Source organism: Delphinapterus leucas, chromosome 13 (assembly GCF_059928025.1).
Source record: "Delphinapterus leucas isolate spDelLeu-1000000601 "Yukka" chromosome 13, BTC_Dleu_Yukka2, whole genome shotgun sequence".
Classification (NCBI taxonomy): Eukaryota; Metazoa; Chordata; class Mammalia; order Artiodactyla; family Monodontidae; genus Delphinapterus; species Delphinapterus leucas.
In genome coordinates this window covers 20,107,398-20,125,430 of record NC_143141.1, presented here as the reverse complement: position 1 = coordinate 20,125,430, position 18,033 = coordinate 20,107,398, and the positions used below count along the sequence as shown (strand labels likewise).

General features: G+C 39.2%; 1 protein-coding gene across 1 annotated transcript in view; it reads left to right on the top strand.

Annotated features, from left to right (window-relative positions):
* CTNNA2 (catenin alpha 2) overlaps positions 1-18,033 on the top strand; it is a 1,031,201-nt gene that overhangs the window by 800,670 nt on the left and 212,498 nt on the right. The gene's annotated exons all lie outside the window — the stretch shown is intronic.

Here is an 18,033-nt window from a genome sequence, read left to right as displayed (position 1 = left end):
ATAAACGCAAAATTGTGCTGTGTGATTTTGAGGAAAATATTGTTCAGGGGAAACAAAATAAAAGCGAAATGTTAACCAGACTGCCTAAATCTAAGAGTTGAAAACCAACAGCTTGGCAAAGGTTGGATTGAGTGATGTGGGGCTACACAGAAAAGAGAGATGCTGAACAGGAAATGTGTGTGATAGAGAAAAAGAGTCAAGGAGGGCAAGGGTCCTGGCAAATTAAGGGAATGGTTATCAGAGCCAGGTTAAAACTTTTTCAGGGTCTGAGTACTTAGAAACAACAGCAAAAACAGCAACAAAAACTCTGGTATAGCCCCACTGTAACTCAAAAATAAAATAAAATTACTCAAAACTGCAGACAACTTAAATGCAAGCTATAAATTAAATAAATTACTTTTTATTTTCTTTGGATGGCAAAATTAGATTCTGAATAAGTTCATCAGATATGAAATACTCTCCATTTTTCTTGCAGTGAGTGATGGGGTTGTGCTCCAATTTAATTGTGCCCTAAGCATGTGCTTGGTTCACTCTTTGGTTAATCCAGCACTGCTGTCGCTTCTGGGGCTGAACACTCAGCCTGCAGGAAGTCCTACATCAAGCCTCGAGGAGGCCCCTGGTCCTCTAGGACACAGGCTGAGCTATCACCCATGACAGCAGTTGGCAAGCTGAACATGCAAAAGCTGAAACTACTAAAATAAAACCCTTGAACTTCCTACCATAGCTCCAGTGTCTTGAGGTGACACCAGACTAGAGCTAAAGATAGGGTCATACTTATAATATCAAGACAGTCTTTCTGGCTCTGTCCCCACGGATGGGGCAAGCACCCTATTAGTCTTCACATTCCACACAGAAATTCCAAGCTCCAAATTGGCCATTGAAGAATCCAGAGTCTTTCCAAGGTTGCCTTGGAAGTTCTGGCCCTTTCTGTTATTTTGAGAAAGAGCAGGTAAAGAAGGAGGAAAAGGGGTAGAAGGACACAGAGAGGAAGAGGAGGAAAGAAAGAATGCTGAATGAGTGCTACAAAAATATTTAAAATATTTGTATGTAATAAATAATAATATTAACCTACAGATACATCACCCCACACATATAATCACAGTATTTACATGATAACTGCAGAATTTATAGAGAATGTTAATTCATAGTGTCGTAGGCATTAAGGACGAAGCAAAGGACATGACTTCAAAGTTATATGATAAACATCTCCTACTTTCAGTCCTGTCAGTGTCTTTCTGTAATTCTGTGTGTAACCTCATTTGTAGATGATGTTTGAAGTTCAAACTTGATGCCCTGTGTAAATGTGAGGCCAGGACCAAGTAGCTCACTCGTCTATTCTTTCTCCCTTCTCCTGTGATAGACCCTGGACACACCCACCATTTCCCTTCATCCCATCTGTAGGTTTCACTGAAGGGGAATCCAGCCACTCCGGGTGATCCTTGATCCACAACTTGTGCCAGAAGCAGTAGCTTCATGTCATTCAGACTCCACATTTCAGACCGTTGCTGATTTGCTTCCCTTAGTTGTTCCTTTCCTTCCCCCCTGTGTGGTCACTGCAGCAGCATTTTAGAATTTCTTGATACCCAGGAGGTGCCATGGCTAGGGTATGCACTAGCCTGTGTTTGATTAGAGGTGAACAGGAATTGAAAACATTTCTGTAGCTTATGTACTTCAAACAAGTGCTTCATTGCGGATGCATACATGTAAGAAAACTTGAGTGCTGGGCTGAGAGTCACCATTTTTCCATTTTGAAAGTGTCTGCATGGACTTGGGCACTTTTCTGGGCCTTAGTTTCTGTGTCCATAATATGAAAAATTTGGTTGATATATTGATTTTCATATCCATTAACTTGATAAATTCACTTACTAATGCCAAATTTTGACTGTAGCCTTTAGGATTTTCTGTATACACAATCATGTTGTCTGAAAATTATGACAGTTGTATTTCTTTTTTTCCAGTCCTTGTATCTTGTTTATTCCTTGCATTATTGCACTAGCCAGATGTTCAGGTCGATATTGTGGTAATAGATATTTCTGTTACTTTTAGATCACAGTGATAAAATTTAAATATTTTACCACTAATTATATTGATTGTTCTAGATTTCTTGCAGGTACTTTTAGTAGATTAATTTAGCTGTCTTCTGTTATTCCTTCACTAAAATTTTAAAAAATCATGAATACGCATAAAGTTATATAAAACAAGATTTCTGCACATTTTGAGACAGTTGTATGATTTTTGTCTCCTTTATTCTCCTTCAGAGGTATCAAAATTATGCTTTCCCTCAAAAAATGAGTAAGAAATTATTCCATCTTTCTGTTTTCTGGGAGTGAATGAATGTGTAAGACTGGCATTATATATTTTTTAAATATTTGGAGGAATTCACTGATATAGCAATCTGAGCCTGGGTATTTATTTGAGGGAGATTTGTTAAAGTACAGATTCTTTTTTTTTAAACCTAAGACTATTTAAATTTTCTATTTCCTTTTGGGTCAGCTTTGGTAAGTTGTATTCTAGGAATTTATTTAAATTTAATTTTGTAAGTTTTCAGCATAAAATTGTCCATTTCTTCTAATTTTTTTAATGTGTGAGAATTTGTACTACTCTTTCTTTCTTTCTTTCTTTCTTTCATTCCTCATATGGCTAATTGGTGTCTTCTCTTTTTTTTAATTGATTAGTTTTGTAAGAGTTTGATCAATTTAATAATCTTTTCTAAAACACAGCTTTCAGCTTCATAGATTTTGTTTTTCTTTAAATTTTATTTATGCTCCAATCTTTGTATTTCTTTTTTCTGCTTTCTTCTGGTATAACTTACTGTTCTTTTTCTAACTTTTTGAGATGGATAATTATATCATTGATTTTTAGCCCTTCTTATTTTAAAAATATGTGCATTTAAGGCTATAAGTTTCTTCCTAAGCTATACTTATGTCTGGTTATTTTCTACTGACCTAATTTTAAGCTCACTCATCTGTGTTCAATATGCTTAAAACTGATCTACTGAGTTCAATTTTTATTTAAGAATTTCTAGTTGATTCATTTTTTTTTTTTAAATGATTCCAGTTCTCTGGTATAATTCATTATCAGGTTATCTCCTTTAAAAAATACATTAATCAAGGGTTTCCCTGGTGGCGCAGTTGTTGAGAGTCCGCCTGCCGATGCAGGGACACGGGTTCGTGCTCCGGTCGGGGAAGATCCCACATGCCACAGAGCAGCTAGGCCCATGAGCCATGGCCGCTGAGCTTGTGTGTCCGGAACCTGTGCTCCGCAACGGGAGAGGCCACAACAGTGAGAGGCCCGTGTACCACAAAAAAAACCAAAAAAACAAACAAACAAACAAACGAAAACATTAATCAGAGTTATTTTAAAAATCCAAGTCAAAGAACTCCAATATTTGGATCAATTTTGTTTCCGTTTTGTAGTTGCCCCACAGAGGGCAACTTTCCCTGCCCCCTGAAATCAGCTTGGATTTCAAGACTGATGATGCAACAGCAGCCACCAAGAGGGTATGAACAGCTCTTTTACTCACATAGTGGGACTTTCTAGAGAGAGCAGAGCAGGTGCCCAAGCCAGTCCACAGTGGCTTCAGCAAAGAGATGAACAGGTGCTTTTGGTCTTTATCAAGCTGTGGGGCTGGAGTCAAGATTTCCACGGAGGGGCTGGATCTTGAATGTTTCTTCAAATTTCCCTACTGGCATCCAAAAAAGGTGGGTTTTCCTATCAGTTTGCCCAGTTGTGGAGCAAGAGGAAAAGGGAGAAGAGTGAGACTTAAACACTGTCAGCAGTCAAATATTCAAAATGGAGTTAAGACTCTTTATAATTCACCTCTGATGTTTGCCTGGTGACTGGAATGTGCCATGTTTCATTTAATTGAATTTGTACTTGTTTAAATAAGTGATTATGGAGCCTTATAAGGCTTTCAAAATGGAGACTTTATTATGGTGACTGTTTTTATTATTTGATTTTATCTTGATTATTATTATTATTTATTTTTAGTACACTGGGTAATTTTTGATTGAATGGCAAACATGCTTATGAAAAAATATAGAGGGTCTGTGTCTTCATCTATTCAGGCTGCTATAATAGAGTACCACAAACTCGATGGCCTGTAAAACAAGAAATATATTTCTCACAGTTCTGGAGGCTGGGAAGTCCAAGATCAAGCCCCTAGAATAGATATGTTTTGGTGAAGGCCCTCTTCCTGGTTCATAGCTGGCAACTTCTCACATGGTGGAAGGGGAGAGGGATCTCTGTGGGGGTCCCTTTTATACACTATCTGGAGAAAAACATGGTCTGAAAGGATACATGTACCCCAATGTTCATTGCAACACTGTTTACAGTAGCCAAGACATGGAAGCAACCTAAATGTCCATCGACAGATGAATAGATAAAGAAGATGTGGTACATATATATATAATGGAATATTACTCAGCCATTAAAAAGAGTGAAATAATGCCATTTGCAGCAACATGGATGAACCTGGAGATTGTCATACTGAGTGAAGTAAGTCAGACAGAGAAAGAGAAATATTGTATGATATCGCTTACATGCAGAATCTAAAAAGAAATGATACAAATGAACTTATTTACAAAACAGAAACAGACTCACAGACTTAGAGAATGAACTTATGATTACCAGTGGGGAAGGGTAGGGGGAAGGGATAGTTAGAGAGTTTGGGATTGACATATACACACTGCTGTATTTAAAATGGATAACCAACAAGGACCTACTGTATAACACAGGGACCTCTGCTCAATGTTATGTAGCAGCCTGGGTGGGAGGGGAGTTTGGGGGAGAGTGGATACGTACATATGTATGTCAGGGTTGCTTTGCTGTGCACTTGAAACTGTCACAACGTTGTTAATCGGCTATACTCCAATATAAAATAAAAAGTTAAAAATTAAGAACAGTAATCTCATTCATAAAGATTCCACTTTCATGACCTACAAAGCTCCCAAGACCTCACCTCCTAATACCATCACAGCGGGCATTAGGATTTCAATGTATGAATACTGGGGGGACACAAACATTCAGACCATAGCAGTCTAGATAATGTTTTCTCTATCCAGAGAGAATTCATCCTGTCATCTGAAGAGCAGCAGAGAGGCAAACCATCTCAATTCAGTCAAGTGAAGTGAATTGAAGATAGTCTATACTCTTTCTGAGGTCTAGTCTACCTTTCATTTACCCTAGTCCTATGGAATTGTCTTCCCAGATGCCAACAGAGAATCAGATGTATTATTTAGTATCCTGCCTCATCTGTGAAGCATTTACTCCAATTTTTGTTTTCCCATCGTCATGATTTGCTTTTAGTATGCCTTCAGTGTGCTTCTTGACTGTTGCTGTTGTAACAATAGGCAAAAACTGTGGAAGAAAACTTGCAGTAAAGGGCCAGTCTTTGAGTCTCCCTTCTCTATGGGACTTTAGCTCCTAGCCTTTGCTCCCTTGGCTGTCCTGGACTCCAGTTTTTGCCTCCTTGGCCCTATGAGATTGCTGAAAACTCTAAAGAATTATCTTCCTCTCAGCAACTACCTTCTACCTGGCATCTCAGTTTCTCTTTCCATATTAAGAATTAGCAAATCCCTGGGAGGAAAAGTGAAATGCAGAAAATTGGGTCCCCCTCAACAAGCATCTCTTTTTGATCTAGTCTAAGTTTTAACTCCTTTGGCTGCTGTCCCATACTTTCAAGGGAATTATTTTTATTCTGCATTTCTAGTTGTTCTCAGCAGGAAAGTGGGTCTCTTACTGGCTTCTCCTTCATGGCTGGAAGTGGAAATCCCCGAGAGAGCTGGTTTAGATAAATCTGTGGGGTGTTTTTGGTTGTTGTTAATATTTTTAGTCAGAGATTTCTTTATTCAATAGAATACCATACCTCAAATAAATATATAATCAATACAACCAGTTCTGACTAAATTGAAATCCCTGTGCCTTGCCCACTTCCTACAATTCCTTTACTCCAAGGGTCTGCTTCCACCAAACACAACCTCACAATCCTTCCAGAACACGTTTGATCCCCGTTTGGGAACCTCTAATGGATCTGTAAATTGCCGTTAATGTAAATCATATAGGAATTTTATATCAGATAATTTTGAATGAAGAGTGCATGAATACATGGAATTATCAATCTATAAATTAATGTTGGCAGTTTTAGTCCTTTGACTATACAGTTTCATTATTTTATGTTCAGTGTTCCACCTATTTTTATGTTTTTTCTTCTTATATTTGTGTGCCATTTTCTACCAGTTTGGTATTTGCTATTCACAGATTAATGCGATGAAGTAAATGGAAGGTATCAAGCCTATTGTATAATATAGTTTTTAGAAAATCTTCAACCAAGATAGTTTAAGTGAAAAGAAAATATTTGCAAAACATGAATAGGAAAAAATAATGTAAAGTTTCATAATTGCCTTAACAAGTGAAATTTTAAGGTTTTTTTTCCCCACAGTGTTTGTAACGTTTAATAAAGACTAGGTAAATTTGCACCAGAGTTTGTTGATTAAGAGAATGTAACAGGTCAACAATGATGCTTTGTGAGCTATAGTATCATCCACTATAGGAAATACCACCAGTAGAGCTAAATTTTAAAAAATTTTAGTCATTTTTCCTCATCTCCAGAATGCAGGTAACTCATCTCCTCTGAGGGTGAGCTCAGGGCTTCAGGGTGGGGCCGACTCTAAGGGTGTGCGGAGCTGATCAGAGCACACCTGCTGTACCTCATGCCCAAGCCTTCTGGAGAAATGCGATGCAAATTATGGCAACTCAGTACCAAAGTAACATGGTCTCAGTAGGGGTGGAGTGGATGTAAAGTGGGGGGCAAAATTTGCATTGCAGCAAAGAAGTAAAAGTGAACCTGGAAAATGAGATGCAAAATCAATACAGCTATTTTCAGAACCTCCAGATATGAACATTTCTTCCATTGCTTTGCTCTCAGTCAATCTGCCTACTCTTCTTTCTACTCCCCCATCTCTACCATAAAAGCCCCAGTGCAAGATGCATACTCTGTCAGCTGGGGAAATGCAATGCCCTCCCAACAGGACACTCTCCTCTGCATGGTCCTCCTTCATCCCTTCTGCACACAGCAGCCAGAGTGAACTTCTGAAAATGCAAATCAGACTGTGCAATTTCCCTACCTGAGACCATTCAGTGATTTCCTCTTGTTCTCAGGTTAAAGACCAACATTTCAAGGAAGGCTGCAAGGCCTGCACGATCTGGCCCCCTCTTCAGCCTCCAGGCTCATCTTCCTGTCCTCTCCCACTTCCTACACAGCATTGGCCACTCAGGCCGCCTTCTGTTTGTTGAAAGTGATATGCGCCCCCCACCCTGGGCCTGTACTTATGCTGTCCCTTTCCTGACAGGCTCCTCATTGCACCCCTTCCTCTAATTTCTAATTGCTCAGCCTTCCGTGAAAACATCACATCCCTAAGGGGGTCTAGTTCCTCGTGTTTTCACTCTCATGGGACCCTATTTACTTCAAAAAACAACAAGAGCAAATATTTATTGTCTCAAAGTTTTAAAAAACCTTTTTCCCAGCTTTGTTGAGATATAATTTACATACAGCACTGTGGACATGTTTTTGGTTTTTCTCTCCCTGTTTTATTCAGATATAATTGACGTACAGTGCTGTATAAGCTTAAGGTGCACAGCATAATGATTTAATATACATACTTCCTGAAGTGATTATCACAATGAGTTAAGTGAACATCGATCATCTCATATAGATACACAAGTAAAGAAACAGAAAACCAAATTGTTTTCTTGTGATGAGAACCCTATTTACTTTTGGTTTGCACACAACCAGCTCTATGTCTGCATGCTGTTTCTCCCACTAGATTATCAATGTCTTTAGGAAGAGGACCATGTCTAATTGATTCCTAACTACCCCAGCAGATAGCTGAGTGCCTAGTATAGAGCAGGTATTCCATAAACAGATGCTGCCTAAAGAATGAATGAAGTAACAAGTGCAGCCAGGGGTATTACCAACACAGCTGCAAGACCCTAAACAGGCACCTCTTGGATCAATAAACAGTCATTGTGCTTATTTAATTCCCTAATGTACTACCCAGGAGGAATTGTGACTCTGAAAAGAACTAAAGTGGAGAACTTCCATTTCTCCTGAGTAGAAAGGCCTTGCTGTGTGGAGACTGAACACTGAACTAGCTCTGTCAGGATGCTCCTGAGTTAATTCCTCTAACTTTGCTGTCATTTTGTCCCTGCATCTGCCTCATAAGTGTGCAGTTGTCCTTATTCTTGGTTACAGAGGATGTGAGAGAGGGAGCTGGTTCTCTCCGCCAAACTGAAGTATGTCACTGAGGCCATAACAGTGATGAGCTACACAAGGGAATCTCGATTCTCTGCTTCATCCTGTTGACTTGGTTACTTCTGGTAGCAGTGCCGCATGCAGGGTAGGAAGCTGCGTCTGTTAGAAAATGCAAGGTTTGGAAGTAAGGGACAAACCCTCATATTCAAAATCACGAATGCGATCATCAGTGAAGCACAGACTGCCTTAGTTTCAGCCTTGAGTAAATTGCTTTTTTCAATCAGCCCCTCTACTTGCACAGAAGATTCATTCAGCCACAAATATTTACTGGGTAGTTACCATGTGGCAATATAACTGTGAACCAATCAGATACACTTCCTGCTCTCATGGGGAGTACATTCTGTTGGGAAAGACAAATAGTGAGATAAATGTATAATATGTAAGGTGGGACTCTGTGCTGTAGAACAAATTAAAGCAGCATAGAGATAGAGGGAGATAGAGAATGACGGAGGACATGTGTGGTTGGAAAAGCCTCATCTCCGAAGACCACTATTAAGCAGTGACCTAAAGGAAGTGAAGAACGTTCCAGATTGCGGACCAGAAAGGGAAGAGACCCCCAAGGCAGCAATGTGCTTGGCATGTTTGATAAAGAACAAAGAGGCCACACTGCAGACCAGTGTGACTGCAGCCGAGAGTGAGAGGAAAAATTCCAGAGATGAAATTGAGGGCTGGGTGCAGAGATTTTATATTTTACTCTGATATTTGAACGGATGGAAGGCCTTGAGCAAAGGCACGATATGATCAGACTTCCATTTTGAAAGAGTCACTCTGCAGCTATATGGAAAATATACCATGGAGTGACAAAAGGAGAAGACAGGAGAATAGATAAAAGGATGTTCCAGTGGTCCAGCAAGGGATTAGTACTATTACCAGAATAGAGACGGTGGAATGGGAGGAAGTGGTTGGATTTGGGGGCCAACATATTGGATGTTAGGATATAAGACAGAGAAAAGTCTGGGGTGGCTCTCTTTTTACCTGCTCCAGTGGTGAAATCACTTGGAACTCTTAAAAAACACAACCTTCTCTCAGAGACTGCTTCTTGATTGGCTGTAGCTGCAGCTGTTTGTTAGATGCGATCCTGTAAACCTTACACAAATGTCTTGGGTTGAAATAAACATAATAGGACTTTGTCAATTCCAGGGTCTTGATTCAAATCATGCACTAAAAAGAACATCTAGAAAAGCTGCATCAAAAATTACTCAGCCATTAAAAAGAAGGAAATAATGCCATTTGCAGCAACATGGATGGACCTGGAGATTATCATACTAAGTGAAGTCAGACAGAGAAAGACAAATATCATATGATATCGCTTATATGCGGAATCTTTAAAAAATGCTACAAATGAACTTATTTACAAAGCAGAAACAGACTCACAGACTTAGAGAATGAATTTATGGTTACTGGGGGGAAGGGTAGGGGGAGGGATAGATTGGGAGTTTGAGATTGACATGTACACACTGCTATATTTAAAATCAATAACCAAGAAGGACCTACTGTATAGCACAGGGAGTTCTGCTCAATATTCTGTAATAACCTAAATGGGGAAAGAATCTGAAAAAGAATAGATACACTTATATGAATAACTGAATCACTTTGCTGTACACCTGAAACGAACACAACATTGTTAATCAACTATACTCCAATATAAAATAAAAAATAAAACAAGAAACAAAACAAACAAAACTATATGGATGGACCTGGATCTCCATACTTTTTTTTTTTAAGTAAAAACTGAGCATTCTCATCTTTTCCTCAGTGCTGCCTCCCCAATCCAGTTAACATATTTGAACTGGAAATGAATTATTGGAATTTCTCAAGTAATTGAGTCATAACAAATCTGTAAATCATGATATTTTATGAAGAGCTATATTGTTCAGGTCAAGCGCATGTTAAACTTGTAAGTTTCTTTTCTATCCTTTAAGAACTATATGTTGTAATAGCCCTCCTCCCCAAATTCCCTAATTCCTAAACTCTACCATATTTTGTAATTTTTCCTATAACATGCAATAAAGCTTTCAGAAAAGTTCAAGGATTTACCCTAGGCTGTTAATAACTATTTGAATATAGGGCTAGGGTTCTTTATAAGCTCTTTATTACCTTTTTTAATGCTTTTGACTCCATTTTATAGATGAGAAAACTGAGATTTCAAGAAGTTAAATATCACAATTTATTGCCCAATGTCACACAAATATAAGGAGGCAGAATTCACACACAAACCCAAGTGTCCCAAACTCCAGAGACCAAGCTGTCAACCACTGCCCCAAAGCTCTTGTCCAAGAGGTACATGTAGCCTAATGTCTGATCCTTCATGTAAGTATTTAGTACAGTGCCTGATCCCAAAGTAATTGCTGGAAAATGTTAGCTGTTTCTGTGGTTCTTGTTGTACAGGGATTAAGTTCCATATCTCTCAAATCACATTTCAGAGAAGACTACTTGCTGCACACATCCCGCGGAATAGCACATATTACTGCAGAAGAATTCCTGTTCCCGCTAGTGGAGTAGATCATCCAAGCTGCTTTTTGGTACTGCTATTGGGCTCACCCACTAGCTTCATGAATCTTTATCTGCACGGCCTGCATGGTCCATATCTGTTAAAATTACTAAGTGCCATGGACTTTTGAGGTTGGTTGCAAAATGTGGATTCTAAGAGTACTAAATATTTCATGTCAAAAGTCTACTACACTGCTTGAGTTAACTGTGCACATAATGTAAATACTTCCAGGTTGCATTTCAATCTGTCCAACATAATCAAAATGCAAAGTGCAGGGCCATATTATGAAATCAAGTCTTTTTTAGATGAAAGAAGGACTATTAATTTCCATGAAAATTTGCTTTGCTGACATCTGGATAAAAACGTATCCCACTATGACCTACCCCTATAATTCACCCAATAGGTGAATTAAGTACACTTCTGAAGAAGCTTCCAGAAAAGAGAAGGCAATTAACTTTGTTGCCCATACCTGAGGAGAAGAGGAAAGGTACATAACAACACTTGGCTTATTCTCTCTGCTAGATATTATAGTATTTTCCACACCTTATCTCTTTTAATCCTCTTAACAAGTAAATTCTTTAATCATCAATATCATAATTTTGCAGATTAAGAAACTGAGACCCAAGGAAACTAGGATGTAGCCTGACCAAAATCGTAGCTGATGGGTGAGTGATGAAGCCAGATTTCAGATGCCTTAGGGTCCGTGTTCTCTCTGCTAGCCCATGCATGCCCCCTCCCCCCCTTCCTTCCTCCTTCCCTCACCTCTCTTTCTTTCTCTCTCTTCTCTCCTCTCTTTTGGTATATATTAAGATTTATGTTTACAATTATATTTATTAGCCTTATACACTTCTTACCAGTTTACCTTCACCACAATAAAATCATAAGCCAGCACTCTCTTGATGTTATTTTAGTCTACCGTCCAAAGCTGAGGAAGAGTAGTGCTGTGTATCAGAAAGTTTCCAAGGCACTTGAGTTCTAAGCTGTCTTTGTGGTGCTGCCAGATCAGGCTTTAGAGGTTACATTCAGTGTTGCTTCTGCAGAGGAGAAGGCATATTTGGTCTTTTGTTGTACTGAATAATTAGTTTTACTATTTCATCATCAACATGGGGAGTGACTGATCTCTATATGTATATGTCTGTTTTCCCCCGTGGTTTGAGTTTTCTATAACTGTTTGAAGGTATATATACTTTAGCCCAGCAAACTCACAAACTTTGCTGCACAGTATAACGTTACATCTGTAAGGTCACATCCCTTCGATGCAAAAATGAAAAACTAAGCCCCATTAAAAATGATGGGGTTTGTTCAAAAGCAAGAATTTTTAATTGTCAAGGAAAAACACCCTTTGATGCTCATGTTTTCAATCTTTGTTAGCTGTAAGGGTTATTATGTCAGAAAGCTCCCTAGCCAGCCTGAAGCCATAGTTTGAGAGGGGTGGTGTGTTGGCATATTACTCTTTTGAGCTAAAAACAAGTTTTCAGATGAGCTTGACTCCATCAGTTTTAGAAGGGGAGAGAGTTCAACTTCACAGAGCCCCATGACTGGCCTGAGGCTCAGTGTATATGTACTTTGAACCCTTACCTTAAAAAAACAACACTGGGTCTTTTGGACCGGATGCCTGGGATTTTGACGGTGTAATGATCTACCCCTATTGCTGTGTGAATGAACAAATTGCTTTGATCCTCTGACCCTCAGACTTTGCATCTGGCACATCTTTGTTTAGGTGCCGTCCATCCCTGACGTTCTGTATTCTAAGGACCTTGCCTGACTTCAGATTCTAGGAAAAGAGAAGACCCAAATAATTGTGTTGTTCTAGAATGCTTTTGTAGTTGACTGGAATTTGGGGACTACAAGAAGGACAGGTCACTTCAGCGGTTTCCTGGTGCCCTTGTGCCTCACATGAACAGGGAACTGAAGCTTGGGGTATAGTTGGTGGCAAAGCTGTTCCAGACCATAAAGTGACCAAAAATATAGATCCTGTCACTATTTATTGTGCTCCCGCAGCTTTTATCTGTCACTGACCCAATGTCAGAAAGACAGGCTTGAATGGGTCTTAATAACCTTGGTGATTATATATGTGAGAACCAAAGAGAATAGAGGTCTATCCTACCATAGAGAAAAATCTACATATTAGCTAAATTATTAATTGAGATCATTTATTTATATGATTTAAGAGCGTCCATGTTCTTTTCTTTTTCTGCAAGCTCACTAGTACCTGCTGGTCAAGCCAATTGTTGTGAATGGCACCCGTGCCCTGCGTGGCAGACAGTGTGGCATTCTTTAGCACCGTCTCCAAAACATTCTCTGCCACTCACAGCCACTCTATTTTGTGTGAGTGTGGAGGTCTGTATATTAGACTTATGTACACGTTTTTTTGCTCTAAAGAACAAAGATTTTCTCAATCATATGTCAAATACAATATGAGCATCTTTAGGAAAAAAATTAATTTTTAATTGACCTTTAGTATAAAGTCTAAGTAAAAACTGTCATAGAAATGCACCTCCAGAAATTCCCCCACTACCACTTCCAACCAGATTGTTGCCCTCAGCTGCTCCTATTTAGATGGTTGGAGCTGCCACAGAGTGTGAATTTCACACATCCAAGGTGCCTGGGAATCGAGTCAATATTTTCACATAATGCCAGTTGCCACCAAAATATAGTTACTTACTTAGACTGACAAGTTGTTATTTTTTAGGCTAAAACAATAGGAGCCTATGACTTATCTTTCCTAAATGTTTTCTTGGAAGACTGAAAACACAAACACATATTTTTCCGAATCTCTAAAATATCCCAAGTGAATGATTCCCTTACCAAGTTTATGTGAAAGGATCCAAGATGTCAGAGCCACCATCTTCCCTCACCCACACAGCTTTTAAAATTTTGTTCTTATTTTAAATTTTCTGAAAGATTGGTTTATAACTTAATTTTAAAACACAAGATGTTTTGACGGTGATGCCTGTAATGTAGGAGCAGAAATGCATTTCAGGCTGCCTGTGTGAAGTATAGGGCTGCACACTTTCCGTAAAATGTCATGGCAGTTTCTACATGGAGCCTGAAGACTTGGAGATTGTTAAAGGTAGTGGGGCAGCCGAGTTTCCTATGGATCAGTAGTTTTACAAACTAAAAATAGACAGTGATTTGACCTATCCCAATGCAACATTCAGCTAAAGAGGCTGTTTGGATCCCCATAATCGAGTATCTCAAAAAAGTCAAGTCTTTTCAAGTAGGGGCCTTCAAGTATTTCTGTTACACAGAGCTTTAAAAGAACACACTGGCAATTTACATTCAAATTGGTATTTTTTCGTGTGCCCATTTTATGAATGTGACACCAGGCAGGCGTTTGTCCCCATCAGAGGACCTCGAACATCTTTGCCTCACACGCATCGGGGGAAAAGGCTTAGGTGGACCCACCACTACCCACTGCGGAGGGTGAATCATCCAGGTCAAGTCCAGAGTTGAGAAAGCCAAACTCTCATTTAATGGGGCAGTCAGGGATTAAGGACAGTTTCTTGCAGAGGAAACTGGAAATGCAGTCAGGAAGAGGGCAGACGCTGTGATTCAGGATGCCAAGTCAAGAAGAGAAGCTTAGGGAAGCAGGAGAAGCAAGACTGGAGAGCTCTTGTTGGAGGAAATTGGGAAGAGGAAGGTCTGACAGGCAGGGAGGCAGGGAATCTTGTTGCCTCTGCTAACTGCTCTACTGGTGTGGTTCTAATTCGTAAGTTAGACCCTTAGTGTTTCTCTGCCCTTGAATTTTGCCTTGAGGACCATTTTCCCCTTTCACTGACTGCACAGGCTCTGTCTAACCTATGTTATTTCTCCCTATGGTCCTCCTATCACCAGAAACCTTCAAATGGGCATTCAATATATTTGTAGGTTTCAGTGCCTTGTATTTCCACAAATACTGGTTATATAATTGCCCATTATTTCTGATTTTTTTGGGGGGGAAAAAATTCTAACATTCAATGAGTTTCCTTTGTTAGATTTGTTTCCCCTGGAATTTTGAGGGTGACAGTTGCCTTTCTCAAAATGAAAACAATTCATCCTTTGTCCCATTTACTTAAACAGAGTTTTGGAGAAAGAGCTTTTGCTCAAATACCATCAATAAATGGCTGCCTCAGAATTCTGAATAGTTTCTCATGGTCAAAAAGTACTAATGACATTTTGTGCAAGTGATTTTCTTGCCCTGGAAAGTCCAAGTATAAATCCACAAAGAGAACATTGCAGCTACTTTTGCATCAGCCTATCTTGGAGAACTTCAGTTCAGTATGAAATGACTATTTTCATCAAAAGTTTTCCTAGAAGAAGGAAGTTGAGTGAGGTTTTCATTTTAGTTGCATGTCAGTTCCTAGGCACAATTACTTAAGTTATTAAGATAAGAGTAAGTTGTTTTTCCACAGTAGCTTTCAAAGGAGTCAACTCTTGGCTGTTCAAAGAAAGTTACAATTTTGCGGAAATTCAGTGCACTCTCAACTGTTATGGTGGCGTACTTGAAGCTCTACTAGTGATTGCTTATCGTTCTGGAGTAACATGGTGGATGATCAGGATTTCGAAAGAGCTAATCTCCTGTGCATTGAATGAAATTTGGTACATGGGTAGAGATTATGAAGATCAAAGTATTTAATAAAGAAAATATAACTGTTTTACAGCAGGGTTTCTCAACCTCCTCATGATTGACATTTTAGGTTCATAATTCTTTGCTCTGGTGGGCTGTCCTGTGCACTGTAGAATGTTTAGCAGCATGCTTGGATTGTCCCCATCAGGTGCCCGTAGCAGTACCCTGCCCCCAAATAGTGACAACCAAAAATGGTACAGAAATTGCCAAAGATCCACTGGGACACAGAATCGTCCCTACTTGAGAACACTCCTCTACAATCTTTAAATAAAATAAACATGTATATCATAAAACTTAAATTATGTGCACTCAGTGCCCCATACCTCATTGGTTAATTTGTAACACACGTTACTTGATCTGAATAAAGTGACCAGATAACGGAAGAACTAAATGAGGTTCTGTTTCTTTATTGAAATTATCTGTGGAATTGCTGTTACTCAAAACTCACCAGTTTCTCTCCCCATAAGTAATTTGGTGAAAATGTCTTGTCTCCAAATTATTGCCCTGTGATCTTTAATGTTTCCTAAATTCTCACTATTTAAAGAATGTCTTAATATTCTGAAACTACTTCCAGGAGGGGACGCTTAACTGTTGTTCAAATAGAAATATTTAATTAGGATTCTCTCACTGATTTTTTTGTTTTTTAACCAAGGCAGTACTGAAACTAAGGCTCCGAGGATGGAGGACAGGATCAGGCATCAGAGAAGAGGGAAGGTAGATAATAACGCATCGTAAGAGATGTGTGCAAAGAAGAGAAAGGCAGATTCTAAAGTTCACCCTAATCACCGGTAAAGTTCTAGACCAGTTATTAAATGAGACTACAGGACAGACGTCACACATGCTCAGTAAATGCTTATTAGCTGAGAGTTAAATTTGGGTTGGAATTCCTTGGATTGACGTCATCTCAATGTACCTTTGTAGCCTGACTTTCTATTAATTTCTTAGGAAGAAAAAAAAAAAAATTCCGGCTGTTAACAGCTTTCCTTAGTGCCCTGATATATCTCACAGTTGCTTCCTCTGAGCCTAAACACCTGCCATTTGCTCAGCTGGGAACGTCTTTCCCATTTCTCTGCCTAGTGATCTCTTACTTTATTTTTTAGTGAAAAGATAGGAAGAATGCAGGAGAGTTTTCAAGCAGTTAAGGGGAAATACGTGCTGTGGGTCTAGTACATAGCCACATTCAAGGTGAGGTCAGCACACAAAGGCAGAAAGAATACCATCATCCGTAGGTCACTGTCACTGGCTTTGGACAGACACCACTCCCCAGGGCATGTGGATACCTATTACAGAAAGCACAAGACCTCGCTGCTCAAAGTGTGGCCCCTGGACCAACAGCATCTTCCTTACCTGGGAGCTTGTTGGCAATGCAGAATCTCAGGCTCCACCCCTGACCTCAGTCTGCATTTTAAAAATATTCCCAGGTGAGTCCTATGACCTTCAAGTTTGTGCAGCTCTGGCATAAGAGAAATCATTTTCTAGAGTGTGTCTCCATGAGATGCTCTCAGGAAAAATAGGAGTGTAGTATCAAATACATATGTGGGAATCTACTCATAGACATTTTTTAGAGAACTACAATGCTCACAGACACTGAGAAAGACATTTTGGAAATCCCAATTATAACATCAGGCTTTGGGGGTTGGGGAGAGGCTTGAATTCCAGACATTTTACAATTCAGATTTGGTTAGAAAACAACTGAAGGGGCTGCCATGATGAAAGTAATATTTTGTGTGATTACTTTGAATCCACCTTATTATTTTTTAATGCTAATATATGGATACATTTTCAAATGTCATGGAAGTCGGCTTACTAAATACCATTAGCTTCCAAATTACCTTGTCAAAGGCAGTCCAGAAATGCATAATTACCATCAAGTCAATGCTTATTTGCCAGTGCTTAGTCTAATTGTTTACTTAGTTTGCAAAATTTTTTTCTGGCATTTATTCTAAATGTATTTGATAAAATGTGAACAATTCTAAGGTATAGGTACTGTATTAATTGCTAGGGCTGACATAAAGTACCAGAGACTGGGTGGCTGAAACAGCAGAAATTTATGTTCTCATAGTTCTGGGGCCTGGAAGTTCAAGATCAAGGTGTTGGCTGGTTTGGTTTCTCCTGAGGCCTCTCTCCTTGGATTGCAGACGGCCGCCTTCTCCTTGTGTCCTCACATGGTCTTTCCTTTGTGTGTGCACATCCCTGGTGTTCCCTTGTGTGTCCAAATCCTTCTTCTTGTAAGGACATCAGTCTTACAAGAGTCTGAGATACTAGGGTTAGGGCTTCAACATATGAATTTGGAGGCAGGGGCACAGTTCAGTTCATAAAAGATACCAATTGGCTTTCTTTATGAGAAAAAGAAGGCAGAAATATTTACTTTTATATATCTGTTTTGAAGGATTTATGTCTTAATTTTCACCCATTGTTTAAGCCAATGATTACCTATTTCAGAAATGAATTTTACAGTGATCTCATTCATCAGTAATAATTTTTTATCTGACAGGGATTTTTACACAGTAAAAAAATTCTCAACCTTTCCAAGTATGTTACACAGAGAGCCTGACTTCATAAGGAAGTTCCTCAAACTTTTAAGTCTGTTTCAGGCTGGTATAGTCAGTCACTATCTCATGG